Raw genomic sequence first — 10,439 nt, 5'->3', positions numbered from 1 at the left:
CCATTCTTCTCTGGTCACTTCCTTTGCCTGCAAAATTTCCTCCCAGCCTGCTTTCCAAAGTTACAACTTTGCTTGTTCCTAATTTGTAAGACAGATTCAACCCTAGACCGTTGGAACGATTTTCTTGAAAGACTAAACAAATGTATTATGAAAGGCAATTATTCAATCTCTTCTACTTTCTCACAGATCTGTGAATTCAAACGTTAGCGTTCCCCATAATAGGCATGAGACTTCACCCAGTGAGAACCACACACAAAAAAATCAAGGTTTGGCGAGTGACAGAAGGGGATTAGTCTTCCTAAAACTGTATGCTCCGTAATTTAAGCTTCTTTTAAAGGGAAAGTCAGGTATACTCTTGGCCTCGTGCCAATGACCGCTCTCTTGAAATGCGTTTTCAAACATTAAAATTGAAGGTGGATTAGCTCATCTAATTTATTATGGTCTGAACAATGTTGTATATATAAATCGTAGGGTTGAAAGGATTTTTTTATGACCACAGTCCATGCTGTTTTAAAATTATTAAAACACTTGAAATACTTTGCTAATGTCTTCAGATATATAAATAAAACAAACAATGAATTCATCCTAAATTTCAGCAAAAATGAAGATATATTTAGGAACATATGTGGTTTAAGGCAGAATTTGGGTTATGGTATCATGTTGCAACTTTCTATCATTATTATTAATAGCTATGGTGGCATTGTCCACTTGACTCTTTTGTTTAATGATTGTTGCCAGTTTCTGTATATTTGTATCATATTTACTTCTTTCTTAACATTTTATTTTCGAATCCTGCAAAAAGAGATTTTAGAGCCTTTCTTCCTACTTTATTTGACGCCACTGGGCCTAACCTGAATCTGAAAAACAATTTTTCTTTGTTTGTTTGTTTGTTTGTTTATGACTTGAAAATTACTCTTGGAATTGTTGTTCTTTTGAAGGGCTTAATTAACAGCCCCAATTAATACTGCTGCAGGATTACAAAACTGAAAGGAGTGCTTTTACAATTAACTCTGATTACAGACAGTGTAGCTTCATCAGTAGAGAATTCTCACAATTTCCTATCATTAGAACATAAATAAATCGAATATAAAACCTTAGAAAATCCATAAATGACCCCAAAGCAAAAGATAACCAGTGCTTTAGTCTTTGCAAAGGTCTGACTCTGTACCACGGAAGCAAACATTCTAATTTTTCGTTCCATCATTAAAAGCTGGGGTGGATGGATTCGGGCAGGGACATAATGTGGGCGTCTATAGTCTATGTGGCTATTCAAGGAACAAAGGGCAAGGTGTTTTAGTGTGAGGCTTGTGCACGGGCAAAAAGTGAGGGGAAGGGTGGGAGGTTTGGGTCTAAACATTCAGGACAAGCTTACCTTAGTATATTAAAAACTAGATTTTATAACTACTTAAATTTTCTCCTTTGAAACTGGAAAAGCCTATGGGCTATAGCAAAAGTACACTACCTACAGTTGAGTTGGCTTTGTATGCGCCGGGGGCAGGTTACTTGACCTCCTTGTGCTTTTATTTTCTTATCATTCACAACAAGGATAATAATAATGGTTTTCATCATACTCATATATAGAATTAGAGGATCTTTAAAAATATATCATTGACATGCCTAACACCTTTGATCATATTTTTAACTTGCATCAAAAAATTTAGCTAGTAATTTTGGATGCAAATAAGTTCGTGCACTAACAGCTTTTTGTCATTCACATAGTAGCATTAATATTCTCGAGAAATTGGTGCCTCGTCACCTACTTAATCCTTAAACTGCAAAAAAAGAAAAAAAAATAATGGATACGCAAACATACACTGTATGAACACATACTCTTCATAACAATCGGTTAATTGAAACCGCAGTCAATTTGGGTGTGCAGATCAGAGCTGTCTATTCTGTGAGCAGTAAAGACATGAACTTTTTTTTGGTTTTTCATCTTTTGATTCTCTCTGCCCTCATCTCTGTGAGGAGATTAAAATTCCTTACTGGAAATTCATTTCTTTGGATCTTAAAAGCTTTTGGTTTTTAGAGCTTGCAGAGAAAAATTGATTTAAAAAAGCAGGATAAAATTAAAAAAGGAGTAAGAGGAATTTTGTTTGGGAGCAAGATGAGTGTCAGTGAAAGGAATCAGGGGTCAAGGGGAATGTTCTCCTCCCCTTCTTTGAGAGGAGAGTGAGTTGTTATTCTAAACGGCTGGGAAGGGAGAGGGCCAGAAAACCAGAGGAAAGGGGATTTTTTTTTCCTAACTTTTATTGCCATCTTGACTTGACCTCTGATAAGGTGAAGGGAGCTGGGAAGATTTACAGGAAATCTGGATTCCTGAGATTTCTGAGGAACAGCAAAGGTCTGACTCTGTACTGAGGAAGCAAACATTCTAATTTTTCGTTCCATTATTAAAAGCTGTGGTGGGCAGATTTGGGCAGGAATATAATGTGGGCGTCTTTATAGTCGCTGTGGCTATTCAAGGAACAAAGGGCAAGGTGTTTTAGCGCGAGGCTTGTGCTCGGGCAAAAAGTGAGGGGAAGGGTGGGAGGTTTGGATCCAAACTTGTCTACTTCAGGAGCACGTGGGTGACTCAGTAGGTTGACATCTGACTCTTGATTTCGGCTCAGGTCATGATCCCAGAGTTGTGGGATGGAGCCCCGCATTGGGCTCCTCTGTGCTGAGTGTGGAGCCTCTTTAAGATTCTCTCTTTGCCCCTCTCCCACACTCGTGCCTTCTCTCTCTCTAAAATAATTAAAAAAAAAATTATAAACTTGTCTACTTCATAATTTGTCTAGGATTGTCCCATTTTACCAAGTTCTTTTTTTTTTTTCACTACCATTTCCCTCAGAGCTTTCACAACATGATGATTAATGTTATCATTAATCTGATTATATGATTTTTGGTAATGTATTTCTCGGAGCATGGGATTACTGCAATGGTTCTTAGCCTGCTAGAATCATTTGGGAAGTTTTGAATAGACCTGATGCCCAGGCCACACACCAGACTAATCATATCAAAACCTTCAGGGGGTGGCACTCAAGCATTATTTAAAAAAAAAAAAAAAAAAAGCTTTCTACATGATTTCACTATGTAGCTCAAGTTAAAACCATTGAACCATTGGCTTAATGTATTATCTTTCCCAGGTGAAATAGCTTAAATACAGCAGCTCTCAAATATTTTGGTCTCAGGACTCCTGTGCCTTAGTAACAATTGTTGAAGACCAAAAATAACTTTTGCTTGTGTGAATTATGCCTATCAATAGCTCTTGTATTGAAAATTAAAACAGGCATTTTATAAATATTTAATCATGAGTTATTTAAAAATAACGAGGGGCGCCTGGGTGGCTCAGTCGGTTGAGCCTCCGACTTCGGCTCAGGTCATGATCTCACAGTTTGTGAGTTCGAGCCCCGTGTCGGGCTCTCTGCTGACAGCTCAGAGCCTGGAGCCTGCTTCAGATTCTGTGTCTCCCTCTCTCTCTGCCCCTTCCCTGCTCATACTTTGTCTCTCTCTGTCTCTCAAAAAAATGAATAAACGTTAAAAAAAATTTTTTTTAAATAAAAATAAAAAAAATAACGAAAACACTGTATGTTAAGTAACACATTTTTTATGGAAAACTTGCTGTTTTTAAAAACAAAAATAATTTTGTGAAAAAATGGACATTCTTGAATATTTAACAATTTTCTTGAATGTCTGACCTATTAGAAAATAACTGGATTTATTTATGCATTCAATCTGCTGTAATACGTTATTTTGGTTGAAGGATATGAAGAAAATTTGGCCTCATGCTGACATGTAGTGGGAAAAGAAAGAAGTATTGTAATAGCTTCTTTAGATAATTATGGATAATCTTTGTTATTCAATCAAAATATGATAGAAGGTAATGTTGTAAAAGTTAGTCACAAAGTGGAATCTAAGACCATATAAATAAACATTTTTTCTTCATTACATTAAAATCTGTTGATCTTGATTATCTTAGTTAAGTAAGACTGATTTAAGGTTATAATATCCTTCTTACACATATAATATTCTGAGCACTGTATGCTATTTCTAACATTTTTATATTTGAAATGAAGAATAAAGGTGTAAAAGCAATTCTAAAATAAAATCTCATACTTTGAATCGATCTTCTCTCTGTGATTAAGCACTGAGCATTTGGAAAATATTGGTTCACTAAGTTATACAGATATTCCAAATGTTGAAATTTAATTATGTATTATTTAAAAATTACATTTGTTAAAATAACTGACTTGGTCAGAAAAGTTGTCACATATAAGGAAACTGTCAGGCTTATGGGAACATATACAAGTTTTCCAAAATTCGAATGTTTATTTGGAAGATCTAGCTTTTTCATTGGTGATAAAAACTGCCGGTTAGTTTCCTTGAAGGCATAAGCACACTTTATTCATTTTTTTAAAATGTTTATTTTTGAGAGAGAGAGAGAGAGAGGGAGCGAGAGGGGGAGGGCCAGGGAGAGAGGAGATACAGAACTGAAGCAGGCTCCAGGCTCTGAGCTGTCAGCACAGAGCCTGACACAAACCCACAAACCATGAGATCATGACGTAAGCCAAAGTTGGATGCTCAACTGACTGAGCCACCTAGGTGCTCCTATACTTTATTCATTTTTAAACAAATGTCTGCCAAATATCCAAATCTAAATAATCATAGGTTATTAGTAACTTATCATTCTACCAGAAAAAGTAGAATTTTCTGAAAAAGCAGACAGTTCACTATGCATCTCAAGCAATTGCACAAGTGCTTCTCCTTGAGACAACAATTGTCCTTCAGTATGCAGTAGGAGTACTTTATTTGCACCTCCCATTTTGTCATGTAGAACAGAAAAAGATTCATACTCTCAACTTATGCTTCCAGTCAAAGTTGAGTAAAAGAGACTTGATTTATCATCCCATCTTAAAAAAAACAAAAATCAAACAACGTTGTTCCAAAGTTGGGAAGCAAATATCACAGAAGAGTGATGGCAGAAGGAAAGGAAGTGAAATGAGCTGGGCGCTTTCCCCACTTTCCACCTTGAGCTTCCAGGATGCAATGTCGGTAGGAGGAATCCCAACAGAACCAAGTGGTCTCTGTGAGATGCAAGAACGGGGTTGAGAACATGGGAAAGTGGCTAGAATTTGCAGTACAGAGTGGAGGAGAGAGAGAGAGTACTTCAGAGATCATTTACGGTTTCTCCATAAGTCTTCACCTGAGTACAGGACAGCAACTGCAGGTGAGGAAACTACTCAAGGTGGAGGAAAGAGCTAACAAAAAGCAGACAAAATAAGCCCCAGGACACAGATGGGGTCAGGAATATTTTATGTTTCCACCAGTCAAAGTGGAAAAACCCCAGCATACAAGGGGCAAAAGTAAATGCCCAGAGAGTATTGTTTCAGCTGGGGGCCAAATTATACCTGGATTATGAGCTGCTCTGCTCCAGCCTAACAAAATTTAAAAGCAAGCCTCCAAAGGATCAAACTATTTCCAACTCCACTGTGTTTCATATACCAAGATTATTTAAAGGAAAACAAATATGCTCAGCACCAAAAAAGGTAAAATTCACAGCATCTGATATCTAATAAAAAATTACCAAGCATGCAAAGAAGTAGCAACATACAACCCATAATGAAGACAAAAATCAATCAATAGAAACAGACACAGAAATGACACAGATGATAAATTAGCAGATAAGGATATTAAAACCAGTTGTCTTAATATAACTATATTCTATATGTTCAAGAAGGTAGAGGAAAGGTTGAACACGTTAAGGAGAGGCATGGATGGTATAAAGAAAATCTAAATCAAACCTCCAGAGAAGGAAAACAGCAATGTCTGGGATAAAAAATAACCGGATGGAACTAATAACAGGTTAAGCACTGAAAAAAAAAAAAAAAAAAAGAAGTGGACTTGAAGATATAGAAATAGAAACTATATATACAAATGAACCAGACAAAAAAATTATCAGATCACTGGTGAACTGTGGGAAAACTTGAAACAATTTAATATGTGTATAATTGGAGTCCCCAATGGAGGAGGCAGATAAAAGTACTTGAAGAAAAAATAGTAAACATTTTCCAAATTTGAGGAAAACTTAAAACCCACTGATCCAAGAAAGTCTGTGAACCCCAAGCATGAGAACACAAATTCCACCAAAGAATATCATAATCAAATTGCTTAAAACGTGTGATGAAGGGGAAATCTTAAGGCAGACTGATGCACATTACATACATACACACATTACATACATTACATTCTACAGAACGAAGATTAGGATGACAGTCAGTTTCTCATCAGAAACAAAGCAAGCAAGAAGACGTTGAAGCAATATCTTAAAAGTACTGAAAGAAAAGAAAAAGTCACCATAATATTCTACACTCAGTGAAAATGTCTTTCAAAAATGAAGGCAAAACAAATTTTTTTTTTCAGCGTACAAAAATTTCCACTATACCTGCAGTACAAGAAATGTTAAAGGACGTCCTTTAGGCAGAAGGGAAATGATACCAGATGGATATATGTATCTACACAGAGGAAGGAAGAGTATCAGAAATGGCAACTATGTGGGTCAATGAAAAGCACTTGTAAAAACCTCATTTTAACAATTTCTTTGAAAGGTAATTGTTTAATGCAAAGATAATTGCAGTGTATCGTGAGGTTAATATTTAGAAGTAAAATATCTGACAACAAGAGCACAAAGACTAAGAAGGGAAATAGAGGTATGCTATTTTAAGATTCTCATACTGTACATTATGTGATATAATAATTCTTGATGGTAGACAGTAATACGTTAAAGATATATATTATGAATCCAAAAACAACCACTAAAAACAGTTATGCTGACAAGCTAACAAAGGAGATAAATGAAATAATAAAAAATAAGTTAGTCAAGATAAACAGAAAAAGTGGTAAAAGATGAACAAAGAACAGATGGAACAAATGAAAAAATAATGTAGTGGTACATTGAAATTTGACCATATCCATAATCACATTAAATATACATAATCTAAATACCCCATTTAAAAGCCAGAGATTGTCCAATTGGCTAAAAAAGGTGAGACCTCACTTACTATATGCTGCCTACAAGAAACCCACTTTATATGTAAATAAGAGAAATAGTTTAAAAGTAAAAAGGATGGGGAAAGATATACCATGCTAACACTAATCAAAAGAAAGTTGGAGTGGCTACATTAATATTAGGAAAAAAGTAGATTTCAGAGCAAAGAAGATTACCAAGTATAAAAAGGGTCATCCCATGATGATAAAGGGTTCAATTTGTCAAAAGGACACTGCAATCCTAAATATGTATGCACTCAATAAGAAAGCTTAGAAATACATGATATAAAAATTAATAGAACTAAAAGAAATAGGCAAATCAACAATTATACTCAGAGATTTAAGCTGCAGCCCCTCAGTAATCAATAGAACAAGTAGAAGAAAACCAGTTATTAATTGGAAGATTCAGAGAACATTATCAACTGCCTTATCTAGTTGATGTTTATAGAACATTCTACCCAATAACAGCAGAATACATATTCTTTTCATGTGCAGAAGGAACATTTGCCAAGACGGATCATATTCTGGGCTATAAAACAATTCTCAAAACATTTTAAAAGATTCATCCATATCAAGTCTGTTCCCTGACCATGATGGAATTAAATTTGAAATCAATAACAAAAAGATATCGGGGAAATCCTCAAGTATTTGGAAACTAAATAACACAATTTAAATAACCAATGGGTAAAAGATGGATATTTTCATTTTCTTGATGATGGTGATTGTTTCATGGTGTAAACATATGTTAAAACTCATCAGATTATGTACTTTAAGTTTGTATAATTTAATGTATTTTAATTATATCTTAATAAAGCTGTTTAAAAAAAAGGCCGGTACTCAAGGGTTGAGATTTCATAATAACCACAATTTGTATGGCTTCACTGTGATATTCTTTTTATTTTTTATGTTTTTAATGTTAATTTATTTTTGAGACACTCACACATGCGCGCGCGCGCGCGCGCGCGCGCACACACACACACACACACACACACACACACAGCTTGAGTGGGGGAGGGGCAGAGAAAGGGAGACAGAAGCCGAAGCAGCTCCAGCCACTGAGCTGTCAGCACAGAGCCCACGTGGGGCTCGAACTTGTGAATTGCGAGATGATGACCTGAGCTGAAGTTGGATGCTTAACCTACTGAGCCACCCACGTGCCCCTTCATTGTGATATTCTTAAGTGAGATTGGCTCTTTTGCTTTCTTTTGTCTGTTCTTTTCCTTTTCCTTTTTTTTTTTATTGTGCAGCAGTGAATAATACTTCTAAGTAAACAGTTGTTTTTAATAGTACAGTTTTGTGTCCTCTCTTGATAAATGCTAAGCTACCAGCAGTTTGGCATCATCAGTGTAGAGTTAATATAGTAAAATAGACTAATTTTGCTTTAGTATTATTACAAATATTGATTCAATCATGCAGATATTCAAAGGGTCTTGGAGAATCCCTAGGGGTCCATGAATCACATTTTGAGAACTATTTATTTTTATTTTTAAAAAATATATGTTTTTACGTTTATTTATTTGAGAGAGACAGAGACAGCATGGGCAGGGGAGGGGCAGACAGAGGAGAGAGAATCTCAAGCAGGCTCCACACTGGCAGCACAAGGCCCAATGTGGGGCTCGAACTCACAAAACGGTGAGATCATGACCTGAGCTGAAACCAAGAGTCGGACGCTTAACCGACTGAACCACCCAGGCACCCAAGAACTATTGCTTTAACAAAACTTTGTGGTTATGGCTGCATTAGTCCAATGATGGGACTATAGCAATATGAAAATCCTACCATGGCGACTGCACAGATACGATCTTTTATAGCAGTTGGTACCTTAATATGTTCAAATCACAGTACAGAATCTAGACTATAATAAAGATGATAACCATCCCACTTGTGATTAGTACTATCACTGCGTACGCAACTGATTATTTTCCATGACGAAAAACAGGGCCTGAAAAGGTTTTATTGGATATAATAGTCACAGGCTTTCTTCCATAGGAAGAGTGCGAAGAAAGGAAAGGCTGCAACAGGGAAACATCTAGTAGATACGAGAGATTTCTGACAGTTTCTAGAATGAAAGAAGGGAGAAAAGAAGAATGAGTGAAGGAAAAGCGAAGGAGTCCCTTTATATTTAGTATCTTTATGTAAATCCCTTTACAGTTAGTGTCTAAGGCACAAGAAAAGATACGAATAACGAAGGTAGGGATACACAGATAGAGGCTTGCAGTTTTCTGGAGAGTTGTCAGAAAAGCCTACACGTGTAAGAAACGGTTTGCTAAAATCAGCTTCACTTATTGGTACGAGATACATCACATGGCTGCATCTGTGGTGGATACAGAGAGGCACTGCTCGGATGCCCCTTCAGGGAAGGACTCTGCTCCAGCTGTTGGAGTGCTGTTGGCAGCCGGCCTCTAGCTGTCAGCTCCTTTGGCAGCAGAGAGCTGCTTTCAGGAAGTCACTCCACTGAGGTGGGGGGAGAAAGCCCTAGACGTTTTGGCTCACCGCTCAGACCCGGCTTTCAGCTCCAGGGCTCCCTGTGGGGTTGGCTGAGGCTGTGGAGGGGAGACCCCCTTCTCTGCTAACTTTTCCTTCGTGCCCAGTCCTATCTCTCCTTCTCCCTGCCTCAGGGGTTTGTCCCAAGGGCACATCCTGAATGCTAAACTCTGTCTCAGGGTCAGCTTCCAGCAGATCCCAAACTACACCAGCATCTACTGACTAAAATATAAGCAAAATTGAAGAAAACTGGAGAACGCTTGGGGATGGAAAATCATCATAAAATTATGTGTTAACGTTTAACTCAAGGGTTCACTTGTCTTTCACTTTAAATTGCTTACACTGAGCATGACTTTACATTTTGTAATTGCTTTACATTTTTAAATTGCTTACGCTGAGCGTGACTTTAACACTTTGTTTCCTATCAGTTTGCTATGTCTACTTCCCCTTTCGTACAGGAATCGTACTGTGGAAAGATAAAAAGGTAACAGAGTAAGAAAAACAGTTAGGTGGTTTCTTCCCCGACCTCTCAGGAAATCCATGATTTCAAGGCTGGCCTAAGCAGCAAGTGAGGAAACATGTTGGGAAATGTGACAGTGGTTTTGTTCTGAACATTAGACTAACAGAAAGTTATGAAGTGGTCTGATTATTGGAAGAACAGTCCCTGAACATAATAAAGAAGGTATTTAATTTTAAGCCTAAAGATTTCAACACTCACTTAGAAGTCTCAGACCTGAATAGGATTAGTAATTTTATTTTATTATTTTTAAAAATTTTTTTTTCAACGTTTATTTATTTTTGGGACAGAGAGAGACAGAGCATGAACGGGGGAGGGGCAGAGAGAGAGGGAGACACAGAATCGGAAACAGGCTCCAGGCTCCGAGCCATCAGCCCAGAGCCTGATGCGGGGCTCGAACTCGCGGACCACG

Source organism: Acinonyx jubatus, chromosome A3 (genome assembly GCF_027475565.1).
Source record: "Acinonyx jubatus isolate Ajub_Pintada_27869175 chromosome A3, VMU_Ajub_asm_v1.0, whole genome shotgun sequence".
Lineage (NCBI taxonomy): Eukaryota > Metazoa > Chordata > Mammalia > Carnivora > Felidae > Acinonyx > Acinonyx jubatus.
This window is presented reverse-complemented; position numbering follows the sequence as displayed.